Genomic DNA, 13011 nt, shown 5'->3' with positions numbered 1-13011 from the left:
AAGCAGATAAATTAGGGGCAGAAAATAATCATGGGTTAAAAAAAGGACTGAAAATAACACACAAAAAGGGAGATGAATGAGCTAAGGAAGGTTTATACAACTGCAGAATTAAAGTCCATAGTTGAGATATATGAAGAACTCTTAGTGTAAAAAATCAACTCAGCGGTAAAGGGAAAAAATTTTGATTGTTTTCCCAGAACTCAGAACAAAATGACATATCTCACAGAGCTCTACGTATTGTTTTGTAATATTTTTGCAACTTTCCTGTATGAAGTTATTTAAAAAATAATAATTTTTAAAAAGACATCTGAAAAATTCTTAAAATGTAATAATTTTTCTGCATTCTTGGCTTATATATTTCCTATATATTATTTAATACATTTTTATTCCTAGGTATTCCATAGTGTTAGTTATTATGACTGGAAAATCTTTTTAAAATTGCATCTTATAATTGACTGTTGCAGATATTCAGATTTTTATACTGTAAAAACTCATTGAGTTTATTAGGTCTAATACTTTTTATGACTGACTATCCTATATTTTTCTAGTCCCAAATTATATAATCTGCAAATCAGAAGTCTTTTTTCTTTTCCAATATTCATTTTCATTTTTTAATTTTCATCTTACTACATTGACTGAGACCTGCAGCATAATGCTAAATGACATCAATAATATTCTTGTTTTGAATTTAACAAGTATGTTGTCTCAAGTGTTTCAACGTTATGTGTCTTATTTGCTATTCATTTCAGGGCTAAAAGCTTTATCAAGTTAAGAGAATTCCTTCTTTAAAACTTTATTATGGGGAAGTAGATTTGGTTCAACTGACAGAGCATCAGCCTACCACTTGGGAGGTCCAAGGTTCAAATTCCAGGCCTCCTGACCAGTGTGGTGAGCTGGCCCACGCACAGTGCTGATGCGCCCAAGGAGTGCCGTGCCATGCAGAGGTGTCCCCAGCATAGGGGAGCCCCACGCACAAGGAGTGCACCCTGCAAGGCCCTGAGTGAAAAAAGCACAGCCTGCCCAGGAGTGGCGCTGCACACATGGAGAGCTGACGCAGCAAGATGACACAACAAAAAGAGACACAGATTCCCAGTGCTGCTGACAAGAATACAAGCAGACACAGAAGAACAAAAAGCAAAAGGACACAGAGAGCAGACAATGGGGTGGGGAGTGGGGGGAAAGAGGAGAGAAATAAATTAAAAAATAAATCTTTAAAAAAAAAAACAAAACTTTATTTTGAAGTTTTAATTGGGAATTGCAGAAGAGTCTTATAGCTAGTCACCAAATCAATTTCCTTTCCTCCTGGGCACAAAGCTGGACTACAATGCCCATATCCTTTCAGTTAGAAATGGCCATTTGACATAGTTCTGGTCAATGGAATGTGAGTAGAAACAATATGTGCTGCTTCCAGGTCTGGCCCATGAAAACCTCCCACTTGATTCTCCACTTTCTCCTTCCTTCTGCCAACCACATATGGAAGACAGCAGAATATTTGTTAGCCTAGGTCCCTGAATAGCTGTGTAGAGTAGAATCTTCCACCCCCACCTCAACCTACCTACTCTACCTCTGAATACACTAGATTTAAGCAAGAAAAATAAACTATTACATTAAGTCACTGAGATCAGAGTTTATCTTCTACAGTTGCTAGCAGAACCCAGAAAAAGTTTCTGAATTACATCAAATGCCTTTTTCAAGTATAGATAAAGTATATTTGATTTCTAAATATAGTTTGTGATATTTTTAATATCCTAATGTTAAAACCATTCTTATATTTCTGGCATAAAATGCATTTGATTATGATGAGTTTTCCTTCCAGTTTCTGCTGGATTCAATTTGCTAACATTTTATTTAAATATTTATATAAACATTCACAAATGAGATCCACTGGTAATTTCCCCCAATGCCCTGAGGGACTCTAATTAGTGTTAGTATTGGGATTATCCCAGTCTCCCCCCGCCCAAAATGAGAAACCTTTCACCCTTCCATATATCCTGAAAAATGTTAAATAATATAACAATAACTGTTCCTTTATTGTTCAATAGAACTCCCTCACAACAGTAGTGTTCTGAAGGGAAGATCTTCATCTATCTTTGCAATTGTTTCTATGGTTATTCTAATCAAGATTTCCATTTACTTTAAAATCTAATGTAATTTGAATTTTTCTTGGAAAAAATTACTTCATCTAGTTTTTCAAAATTTTGGGCCAAGATTTATATGCAATCTTCTCTTATAATTCATAATCTCCACTAAATGTCATTATATCTCCTTTTCTTCTCTCCTGGCTTTTAGCTGATATTTATAATTTGCTACTATATATCAGGAAAAGTCTGGGTGTTAGAGATGTAAAAGCTTTATTGAAAAGGCAAGTTTTTTGCTCCTCATTTTAGAAGGGGAGAGAGACAATAAGCAAGTAAACAAACACAATCTAAATTCAAATAGTGAGAAATGTTACAAAGAAAAATAAAGGGTAAAGGTTAGAGTGAAATAGAATGCTATTTTACACAAATAAGATCAGGGATAGCTTCTCTAAGGGAATGAAGTTTGAGCAGAGGCCTGAAGGAAGTGATGGGGTAATCATTGAGAATGTATATGAAAATCCAGGCAAGGGAAAAAGCAATTGCAAAAATACTGAGTCAGGAATGAGCTTAGAATATCTAAGGAACAACTAGGAAACGAGTGTGGCAAAACAAGAGTGAGAAAGAGTGGTGGATAAGGTCACAGAGATAACCATTGCTCAGATCATACAGGAGGATGTTGCAGACCATGGTGTAGACTTGGAATTTCATTCTAAGTATGAGACGATACAATTAGAGGATTCTGATGAAACGCTGCTATGTTAAGAGATTATACGAAGAGAAACCAATTAAGAAGCTCCAGAAGTAGCCCAAGAAAGAGGTGATAAGGATACCACCAGGATGACAGAGATGAGATACTATGGGTTCAGATTTGGTATAAACAGTTTAAAAGAATTTACAGGGTTCACTGATATTTTGGATATAAGTTATAAGGCATTAGGAAAAGAGGAGGATTAACTCTATTTCATTTTCTCCTTTTTCTTGGTCAGAGATTTACCTATTTTATTGTTCTTTATAAAGATCCAGCTTTTGGGTGTATTTATTAAGTCTAAAATTTTTGTTTCATTGACTTCTGCTTTCATATTTTTAAATTCCTCCCTTTTACTTTTTTGCTTTTTTATTAGCTTAGTTGTAAGTTTCAGAAGCCTTTTATTTTTTTTTAAAATTATTTTGTTGCTTTTATTCTAGTTTCTTGGGTTGAATGTTTAATTCATTTATATTTGTTGGCCTCTTACAAATTCATTTTACAACTGTAAAGTTTTCTTCAGTTATGACTATCACTTTGTATACCTCCTGTAGATCCTCACAGATGTTCATTTCTAAATAATTTATAAGTTCTGAATAATTTTAATACAGTACTTGAAATTTCCAAGTGTTACGGGTTTTGGGGTTTTTTTCTATTTTAAGCCTTTCCTTTTGCAATTAGTTTCTATCTTTATTGTTTAGCAATCATAAAATACGCTAAATTTTTGAGATTTTCTTTGAGGCCCAGTACATATTTAGTTTTCAGAGACATTTTATTGCTTTTTAAATGTATATTCTTTGCTTATATATAAAACATAAGAAGGAAAAAATTATACTACATGACCCTTAAGGAAAAGCAGTGTACCATGGTGATTAAAAGTGTAGATAGAGTTTAGCCCTATCTTGCCACTTCCTAGTTGTGTGTTATAGGGCAACTTACTTGAACTCTGTATATTACAGATGGTAGTAAATGAAAAAATGTATGTAATAACTTAGCATAGTGTCTGCCATATAGTAAAAAAAATCAAACTTTCAGTATTTTATGAGCCTTCAAAATGTTGTGTAATTCTTTCATTACTGAGATTTACCAAGATAAACAGATTTATAACAGAAAGAATGAGTTGCAATGACAACATCTCGCCCTACAAGTCCATCTCCTTCCAGAAAATTGCCAATACACACACACAACCATACCACAGCTGAATCTTGATTCTTACAAAGTTACAATAATGTAAGTGTTCAGCCTTTGATAAAGTGGAAAACACAGACTATCAGCAATATACCACTACTAGCTACATACAGGAATTAAGGACCCCTCCCCTATCATCCTGACAAAACACCCTTTTTAGTGGGAAACAAAAAAAAAAAGCTTGAGACATCCTACTGTGTTGACAGTCATAACAGCAAGAAGTAACTCTTTAGACCTCATCTTCTAGGAGGTGAGAAGCACGCAGAGGTTTCCTTGGTAAGGATAGGCTAGTTTCTATCACATTCTTGACCAGAGAACAGCATGTCCTAACAGACTATACCCATCCCAGGATCTTCTCCTATTTGCTGGAGGAGTAGAAGTGCTAGGTGATCAAGAAATAATCTTTGGGCGGCGGACTTGTCCCAGTGGTTAGGGCATCCATCTACCACATAGGAGGTCTGTGGTTCAAACCCCAGGCCTCCTTGACCCGAGTACGCTGGCCCATGCGCAGTGCTGATGCACGCAAGGAGTGCCCTGCCACGAAGGAGTGTCCCCCGCGTAAGGGAGCCCCACACTCAAGGAGTGCGCCCAGTAAGGAGAGCCGCCCAGCGCGAAAGAAAGTACAGCATGCCCAAAAATGGTGCAGCACACACGGAGAGCTGACACAATAAGATGATGCAACAAAAAGAAACACAGATTCCCGTGCCGCTGACAACAGAAGCGGACAAAGAAGACACAGCAAAGACACAGAGAACAGACAACAGTGGGGGGGGGGGGAGGAGAGAAATAAATAAATCTTAAAAAAAGAATAATAATAACCTTTGAACCCCAAACTGAAGTACATTAGACTCAACCACACAGCACTGCTTCAAGTATCTTCTACCAGAGCAATTAAAACTCTTTCCCTGAGGCTGGTGGGCCTGCAAGTTAAGATATCAATAATAAGAATAGACATATCAAATCAAAATGAACAGTAGGTCACAAACCACAACTATTTTTCAGTAGGTCTATTTCTGCATCTGACTCACACACACATATAAAATCTGAAAGGGCTAGGGCTCTGATGAGGTACCTAGGGGAGAATCTGGAGTTTTTTTTAAGAATTGGGGGTTATGGCAGAAGTTATTACTTCATCAGTATGCCCAGACCCTCCAAGCCTGACCAGCACTGATGCACATATTTTGGTACCAACCAACAACAGCTTCTCTCAGGTGACAGCCCCGTATTTTTGGTAACTGAATGAGGATCAATTTCTACCCAAGCTCTCAGTATATGCTCTGTATCTTAATTTTATAATATCCGAAGCTGTAGCTGCAGCTTCCAAAGAGTGGCAATATGCAGTTTGGATTTCAGTAATTTTCAAAAAAAGTGGGGAAGGGGCAGGGGAGAGGAATTTTTAAAAAGAAGCTATGAGGTAGAAGTAGTAGTATATTCTGACTTCCATAAGTGGAGATAGTTTGTGTAAAAAGAGAACAGTAATCAGAGTTACAGAACTCCCAGGAATTTTAGAAACAATTTAGAAAGAATGCAGTCACAAATCAATTATTTAATAGACCATATTGTTTCTTTCAAAAACTGGCATGATATCCAAGACTTACAGTCTATATAAACATCCAGTGGTGACATATCTGTTGGGAGGAGTTTCAAGGAACTTAGAGAAGCAATTCCTTAAGGTGCTCCCATCAGTTAGGACTCTCTGTAAAAAAGAAACAAACTTGAACCTCACTGGCTTAAGCAAAACAGAGAATTCATTGCTTATTTTAGAGAGTTATGCAAAGGGTGAGTTAAGCTCTGCTGCAGCTCAACTCAAGGCTCAAACCATATCACCAAGCTCTAACTCTTAGCTCTACCTTCACCTGGACTGGATCTATTCTCAACTTCTACACTGTGTCCCCAACAACTTCAAACTCATATTACCAGCACACCCAGTTCAGCGAAAGAGAACAAAGGTCTTTGTCCTGAGATTACTCTGATATGATGTCATACATCTACCGCTGAGCCAAAACAATGTGATGCACTGATTCGATTAACGTCACATACTCCACCTCCACACCTGGGGACAGAACTGCACCCAGACCATGTAAATGGAATGTCAAGTAATAGTAATCCTACACTGTGACCAAAGACACAACAGAATGAAAACTGAGAAGACAAGCAAGAAATGTTCACCATGGTGCTATAATATCTACAGGAATCAAGAGTTGAAACCAGCATTTGGGTTAGTGTTAGTTCTACCATAACTCAGTGACATTATTTCTCAAGCAGGGAATAAAAAGAGAAAGTTTTCTCTTATATAAAGGTTTTATTGTGCCAACTCTGGAGAAATGATATTTCAAGGATTAAGCAGATATTATAGACAAACTACATATTTCTAAGGTCCTTAACAATTTGACTAGAGAATGGCAGCAAGCCTTAGCGCCTCATAGCAGCAAAAAAACGAGCATACCTGAAAGGCAGGCCACTGAGCTAAGGACCTGTTTCAGGGACAGATGGGGAAGACCTGCATATAGCAATTTTGAACAATGGTGGACTAGTCAATACCCTTGCTATGACTTTTAGGATTCCAATAAGCCTTTGGTATTATACTCTAGCCCATGTGGGAAGACTTAGGGAGCAGTGTTACATCAGCATAATTCAGAGAAAATAAACATATCGCATTTCCTATTCAGAATTCCCCCAACAGGAAGACAAATATACCATTAATAAGTTTGAGTTTTATCACCAAGGTAAACTATCATCATTAAATTTAAGAAGTATATACAGAGGTATCTTTCCAAATATAGACTGATAAAAACCTCATCTACATCCTTACCAGTGATAAACTGATTATCACAGGGCAGCCTTAGTAACCCTTAAACTATGATCTCTACTGAAAATGCATATCAAAAGAGATGCAGATGCTTTCTGGCAGGCCCCACCCATAAATCACAGATGCAATATGTCTATGAATGGAAGTCCTAGGGGAACTGTACCTAGAACAACCCGGATTTAAGTAACCTTAAAAAAACTTAAGTCATTATTTTTTTTTAAATCCATGGAACTACACAAAAAGTGAACCCTAAGATAAACCATGGACTATACTTAATAATACAATCGTGAAAATGTGCTTTCATCAATTGTAACAAATGTACTACACCAATGCAAGGTGTTAAGAATAGGACAGCATGTGGGAACCCTGTATTTGACGCATGACAAAAAAACAAAAAACCTTAAGCCATTGCTCCCAAATGGAAGTCGAGCATTAGCCTCAAATGGGATATGTACCACCAGACAGAGGAGAAAGTGAACTCTTCAGATATGAGAGCCTCAAAGGCAAAGTTCTCTATTCCAGAAATGGCAGAAATTATCATTAATTAATGGAATATTGTATAAAATACTACAGTGCTCTACTAAGTGGTTTTTAGAAACAGCTGTGTATTATCTCAGAAGTACTGCTGAATTATGCAGGGATGAAGCCTGCCAGAGCTGGATGGGAGAAGGAGGGAAGAAAGTCATCCCTGCTGGTCAACAAACACTAAATACATTAGTTGCTAGTGCTACAAGTGAGAGCAAAGAATAGCCTTACTCTCTAACATATACCACCATCCCATGAGTGAGCGCAACACAGTGGTCAGAAGGAAGGGGGCAGGACTTCTGGGAAGATGGCAGACTAGAAAGACACAGGACTCTTCTTCTCCAGAAAAATAGCTAAAGGATAGGCTGAAACACTCCGGAAAAAAGATCTTCTAGGGTTTAGGATACCAGGAAAAGGCTGGATACCACCCAGAGAAGAAAGGGACAAAGGAAGGGAATCATGACAACAGAACTGTGAGTTCTGTTTTTTTTTTAATTTATTTTCCCCTTCCCTTTCCCCACCCCCACGCCACCCCTACCCTGCTGTTTTGCTGTGTCCATTCGCTGTGTGATCTTCGGTATCCATTTTTCTTTTTGTCTTTTTTTCTTTCTTTCTTTCTATTTATTTATTTATTTAATTCCCCCCCCCCTCCCCCCCGCCCCTTCCCCGGTTGTCTGTTCTCTGTGTCTACATGCTGCGTCTTGTTTCTTTGTCCGCTTCTGTTGTCGTCAGCGGCACGGGAAGTATGCGCGGCGCCATTCCTGGGCAGGCTGCACTCTCTTTCGCGCTGGGCAGCTCTCCTTACGGGGCACACTCCTTGCGCGTGGGGCTCCCCTACGCGGGGGACACCCCTGCGTGGCACGGCACTCCTTGTGCGCATCAGCACTGCGCATGGGCCAGCTCCACATGGGTCAAGGAGGCCCGGGGTTTGAACTGCGGACCTCCCATGTGGTAGACGGACGCCCTAACCACTGGGCCAAGTCCATTTCCCCTCTTTTTGTCTTTTCTTCATGTCTTTCTCCTCTAGGATTCACCATGATTTCATCCTGGGGACCTCTGATATGGAGAGAGGTTCCCTGTCACTTGCGCCACCTCAGTTCCTGGTCTCTGCTGTGCTTCACTGTGACTCTCCCGTTGTCTCTCTTTTGCTGGTCATCATCTTGCTGCATGACTCACCACCAGTTCTGTTATTCTTAACACCAGCTACAGCTGCTGCCCTGGCACCCACTCCCACAGTAAAAACACTTTAGAATTCTCAGGCCACTAGGCCTGCCCCTACAGAAAAAGGAGGCTCCAGGGATCCACCACTCAGGAAAGGGGAGAAAGAGGGACATATCCTAAGACTGACTCAGCTTTTGACTCACAAATTTGGTCTGCTGTGTTCTAGGAGCCCTTCCAGGCCAGGTGGGGCCACGCAATTCTTTACTTTGGTAGCCATCAATGGGCTAAAGATATACAACCCTCCCAGTCTCTAACTCTACTAACAGGAACTAATTATTGAAGACTCAGAGGGGAGTGGAAATATTACTGACCAGGGAAAAGGGAGGCCAGGGAAAAGGGAGGTGGCTGCCAGAGAAGGCTGGAGAACTGTCATTGAGAAAGTTTGAATCACGAGGTTCTCACCTCCAGAGGCAGGAAGCTCTATGACACTGATCCAGTCTGTGTTTCGAAATACACTCCAACCAGGCACTAAACTGAGAACTGCCAAAGAGTGCCAGCTATTGGCAGACCATGGAAGCACATGTGAGAAAATTAAAAATAAGAGGGTCTGTTTCTGGCCTTTATAACTTCCCTTCCCAAGGTACTAGGAAGCCCATCTGCAAACAATTACTGGGTTCAGAGCCCAGTTTTGAGCAACTAGCAGGGTCGAGCCAAGAATCAAAAAGCAGTGGCAACACACAGCCTCCCACCACTAAATCCCTACAAAAGAAAAAGAAATTGAGCATCTGAGTAAACTAAATCCTAATCAGATGTCTATACATCAGTAAAAAATTATGAACCATACTAAGAAAATGGAAGACATGGCCCAAAAAAAAGAATATATCAAAGCCTCAGAGAGAATTAGTAAGATGCACTCAAATTTCCAAAATCAAATTAATGAGTTGAAAGACAATATGACTAAACAGATAAATGACATAAAAAAGACACTGGTCATGTATGAATGATATATTTCAATTTTTTTTAAAAAGTAAAAAAAAAAATATTCAGACACACACATTTAAAAAAAAAAAGGGAAACAGATTTGGCCCAGTGGTTAGGGCGTCCGTCTACCACATGGGAGGTCCATGGTTCAAACCCCGGACCTCCTTGACCCGTGTGGAGCTGGCCTATTCACAGTGCTGATGCGCACAGGGGGTGCCCTGCCACGCAGGGGTGTCCCCACATAGGGGAGCCCCATGTGCAAGGAGTGCGCCCCATAAGGAGAGCTGCCCAGGGCAAAAGAAAGTGCAGCCTGCCCAGGAATGGCGCCGCCCACACTTCCCTTGCTGCTGACAACAACGGAAGCGAACAAAAAAACAAGACGCAGCAAAACAGACACAGAGAACAGACAAGGGGGGGGGCGGGCAAATTAAAAATAAATAAATAAATCTTTAAAAAAAAAAAAATGACATTGGGCAAGCCCAAAAAAGAATCTGAAATCATGAACAGAAAAGCAACAGAGCTTCTGGGAATGAAAGACACAATAGGTGAAATAAAAAACACATTAGGGGGAAGCGGATTTGGTCCAACAGATAGCACGTCTGCCTACCATATGGGAGGGCCAGGGTTCAAACCCAGCGCCTCCTGACCTATGTGATGGGCTGGCCCACGTGCAGTGCTGATGTGCACAAGGAGTGCCACACAGGGATGTCCCCCACATGGGGAAGCCCCACACACAAGGAGTGCGCCCCGTGGGGGGAGCCGCCCAGTGCAAGGAAAGTGCAGCCTGCCCAGGAATGGAGCCACACACACGGAGAGCTGACACAGCAAGATGACACAACAAAACAAGACACAGATTCCTGGTGCCGCAGACAAAAGCGGACACAGAAGAACACACAGTGAATGGACACAGAGAGCAGACAACTGTGGGGTGGGGGGTGGGGGTCAGGGAAAGGGAGAGAAATAAATGAAAAATAAATCTTTAAAAAAAAAAACACATTTGGGAGGAGGCTGTGGCTCAAACAGATGGGCTCCCGTCTACCATATGAGAGGCCCTGGGTTCGTGTCCCAGGGCATCCTTGTGAAGGCAGGCTTGCCCACACAATGTGAGAGCCACCCGGCCGCAATCACCTGGGAAGCTGACTCAGCAAGGTGACGCCAACAAAAAGGGAGACAAGTAAAAACACAGAAGACCATGCAGGGAATGGATACAGAGTGCAGACAATAAGCAAGCTGCAAGGTGGGAAGGGAAATAAATACAGACACACAGAAGAACGCAGTGAAGGGACACAGAGAACAGACAGCAAGTAAGCCGCAAGGGGGGCGGATATTAAAAAAAAAAAAACATTAGAGGGAAGCGAATGTAGCTCAAGTGATAAGGCCTCCGCGTACCATATGGAAGGATGCGGGTTCAATCCTTGGGGTCTCCTGGTGAAAAGAAGAGGAGAAAGTGTGTCTGCGAGGCAAGCCAGTACCCATGTGGCAAGCCAAGTGCCCACATGGTTAGGCAAGTGCCCATGCGGTAAGCCAAGTGTCCATGCAGCAATCTGAGTGCCCATGTGGGTGCCCACGCAGCAAGGAGAGTGCCCATGTGGTGAGTCAAGTGTCCTACATTAGTGCCCACATGGCAAGCCAAGTGCCTGCGTGGCAAGCTGAGTGACTGCGTGAGTGAGTCACACAGCAAGATGATGACACAACAAAAGAGAGATGAAGGGGAGGATCAAAGTGAAGCATAGCAGAGACCAGGAACTGAGGGGGCACAACTGACAGGGAACCTCTCTCCATATCAGAGGTCCCCAGGATCGAATCCCAGTGAATCCTAGAGGAGAAAGATGAGAAGACAAAAAGAAAAGTAGATACAGAAGATCACACAGTGAATGGACACAATAAGCAAAAACAGCAGGGCAGGGGAGGGAGAGGCGGAAAAACACTTCAGAGGCATACAACAGCAGGTTCGAAATGAAAGAAGAAAAAATAAGTGATACTAAAGATAGAACAGGTAAAATTGAAAAGAATTGACACCAATCCTGTTTAAGCACATCCAAAAAATTGAAAAGGAGAGAAAATTCCCCAACACATTTTGACACCAATATCACCCTAATACCAAAGTCAGATAAAGATACTACAAGAAAAGTACAGACCAATCTTTCTAAGGAACAGAAATGCAAAAATTCTCACAAAATACTTGCAAATCGAATCAATAGCATATCAAAAGACTTATACATCATGACCAAGAGGGATTTATTCCTGGTATGCAAGGCTGGTTCAACATAAGAAAATCAAACAACATAATACAACATATTAACAAATTAAAGGGAAAAAAAACACATGATCATCTCAATCGAAGCAGAAAAGGCATTCAACAAAATGCAGCATCCTTTTTTGATAAAAACACTTCAAAAGATAGGAATAGAAGGAAAATCCCTCAATATGATAAAAGGCATATATGAAAAACCCACAGCTAACATCATACTCAATGGGAAAAGGTTGAAAGCCTTCCCTCTAAGATCTGGAACAAGACAAGGATGCCCACTGCCACCACTGTTATTCACTATTGTACTAGAAGTTCTAGCTAGGGCAATTAGACAAGAAAAAAAAAATTTTAAAGCATCCAAATAGGAAAAGAGGAAGTAAAACTCTGATTGTTTGTGGATGACGATTATTTAGAAAATTCTGAAGTATCCATGACAAAGCTACTTGAGCCAATAAATGAGTTCAGCAAAGTGGCAGGATACAAAGTGGCAGGATACAAGATCAACAAACAAAAATCAGTAATGTTTTTGTACACTAGCATCAGACAATCTGAGGAGGAAATATGGGAGGAAATTCCATTTATAATAGCAACAAAAACACTCAAATACCTAGGAATTAATTTAACCAAATAAGTATAGGACCTATATGCAGAAAACTACAAAACAATCTTAAAAGAAATTTTACAAGACCTAAACAAATGGAAAGACACTCTGTGTTCACGGATTGGAAGAATAAATACTGTAAAGATGTCACTCTTACCCAAACTGATTTGTATATTCAATGTAATACTAATCAAAATCCCAACAGCCTACATTACAGAATTAGAAAAGGTAATTATCAAATTCATTTGGAAGGGGGGAAACGGACTTGGCCCAGTGGTTAGGGTGTCCATCTACCACATGGGAGGTCTGCAGTTCAAACCCCGGGCCTCCCTGACCCATGTGGAGCTGGCCCATGTACAGTGCTGATGCGTGCAAGGAGCGCCCTGCCACGCAGGGGTGTCCTCCGCATAGGGGAGCCCCACGCGCAGGGAGTGCGCCCATAAGGAGAGCCACCCAGCGCAAAAGAAAGTGCAGCCTGCCCAGGAATGGCGCCGCCCACACTTCCCATGCCACTGACGACAACAGAAGCGGACAAAGAAACAAGATGCAGCAAATAGATACAGAGAACAGACAACCAGGGACGGGGAGGAATTAAAAATAAATAAATAAATTTTTTTAAAAAATTCATTTGGAAGGGAAAGTGCATCTGAATAGTCAAAAGCATTCTAAAAAAGA

The 13011-nt window shown here is 40.7% G+C and overlaps 1 protein-coding gene across 13 annotated transcripts in view; it reads right to left on the bottom strand.

Moving 5' to 3' along the window:
* Positions 1 to 13011, bottom strand: part of TANC2 (tetratricopeptide repeat, ankyrin repeat and coiled-coil containing 2) — a 593508-nt gene that overhangs the window by 510798 nt on the left and 69699 nt on the right. Inside the window, exon 2 of one of the 13 annotated variants that reach the window (XM_071210735.1) lies at positions 5607 to 5704. The exons of 11 other annotated variants lie outside the window; for them this stretch is intronic. The gene's annotated coding sequence lies outside the window, so the exon portion shown is untranslated. Of the gene's footprint in view, positions 1 to 5606; positions 5705 to 13011 lie in introns of those variants that run through there. One more of the 13 variants, XM_071210732.1, reaches the window with a different exon arrangement.

This window comes from Dasypus novemcinctus, chromosome 21 (genome assembly GCF_030445035.2).
Source record: "Dasypus novemcinctus isolate mDasNov1 chromosome 21, mDasNov1.1.hap2, whole genome shotgun sequence".
In the NCBI taxonomy this organism is placed as follows: Eukaryota; Metazoa; Chordata; class Mammalia; order Cingulata; family Dasypodidae; genus Dasypus; species Dasypus novemcinctus.
The sequence above is the reverse complement of the archived record's forward strand: the minus strand, read 5'-3'. Positions and strand labels throughout refer to the sequence as shown.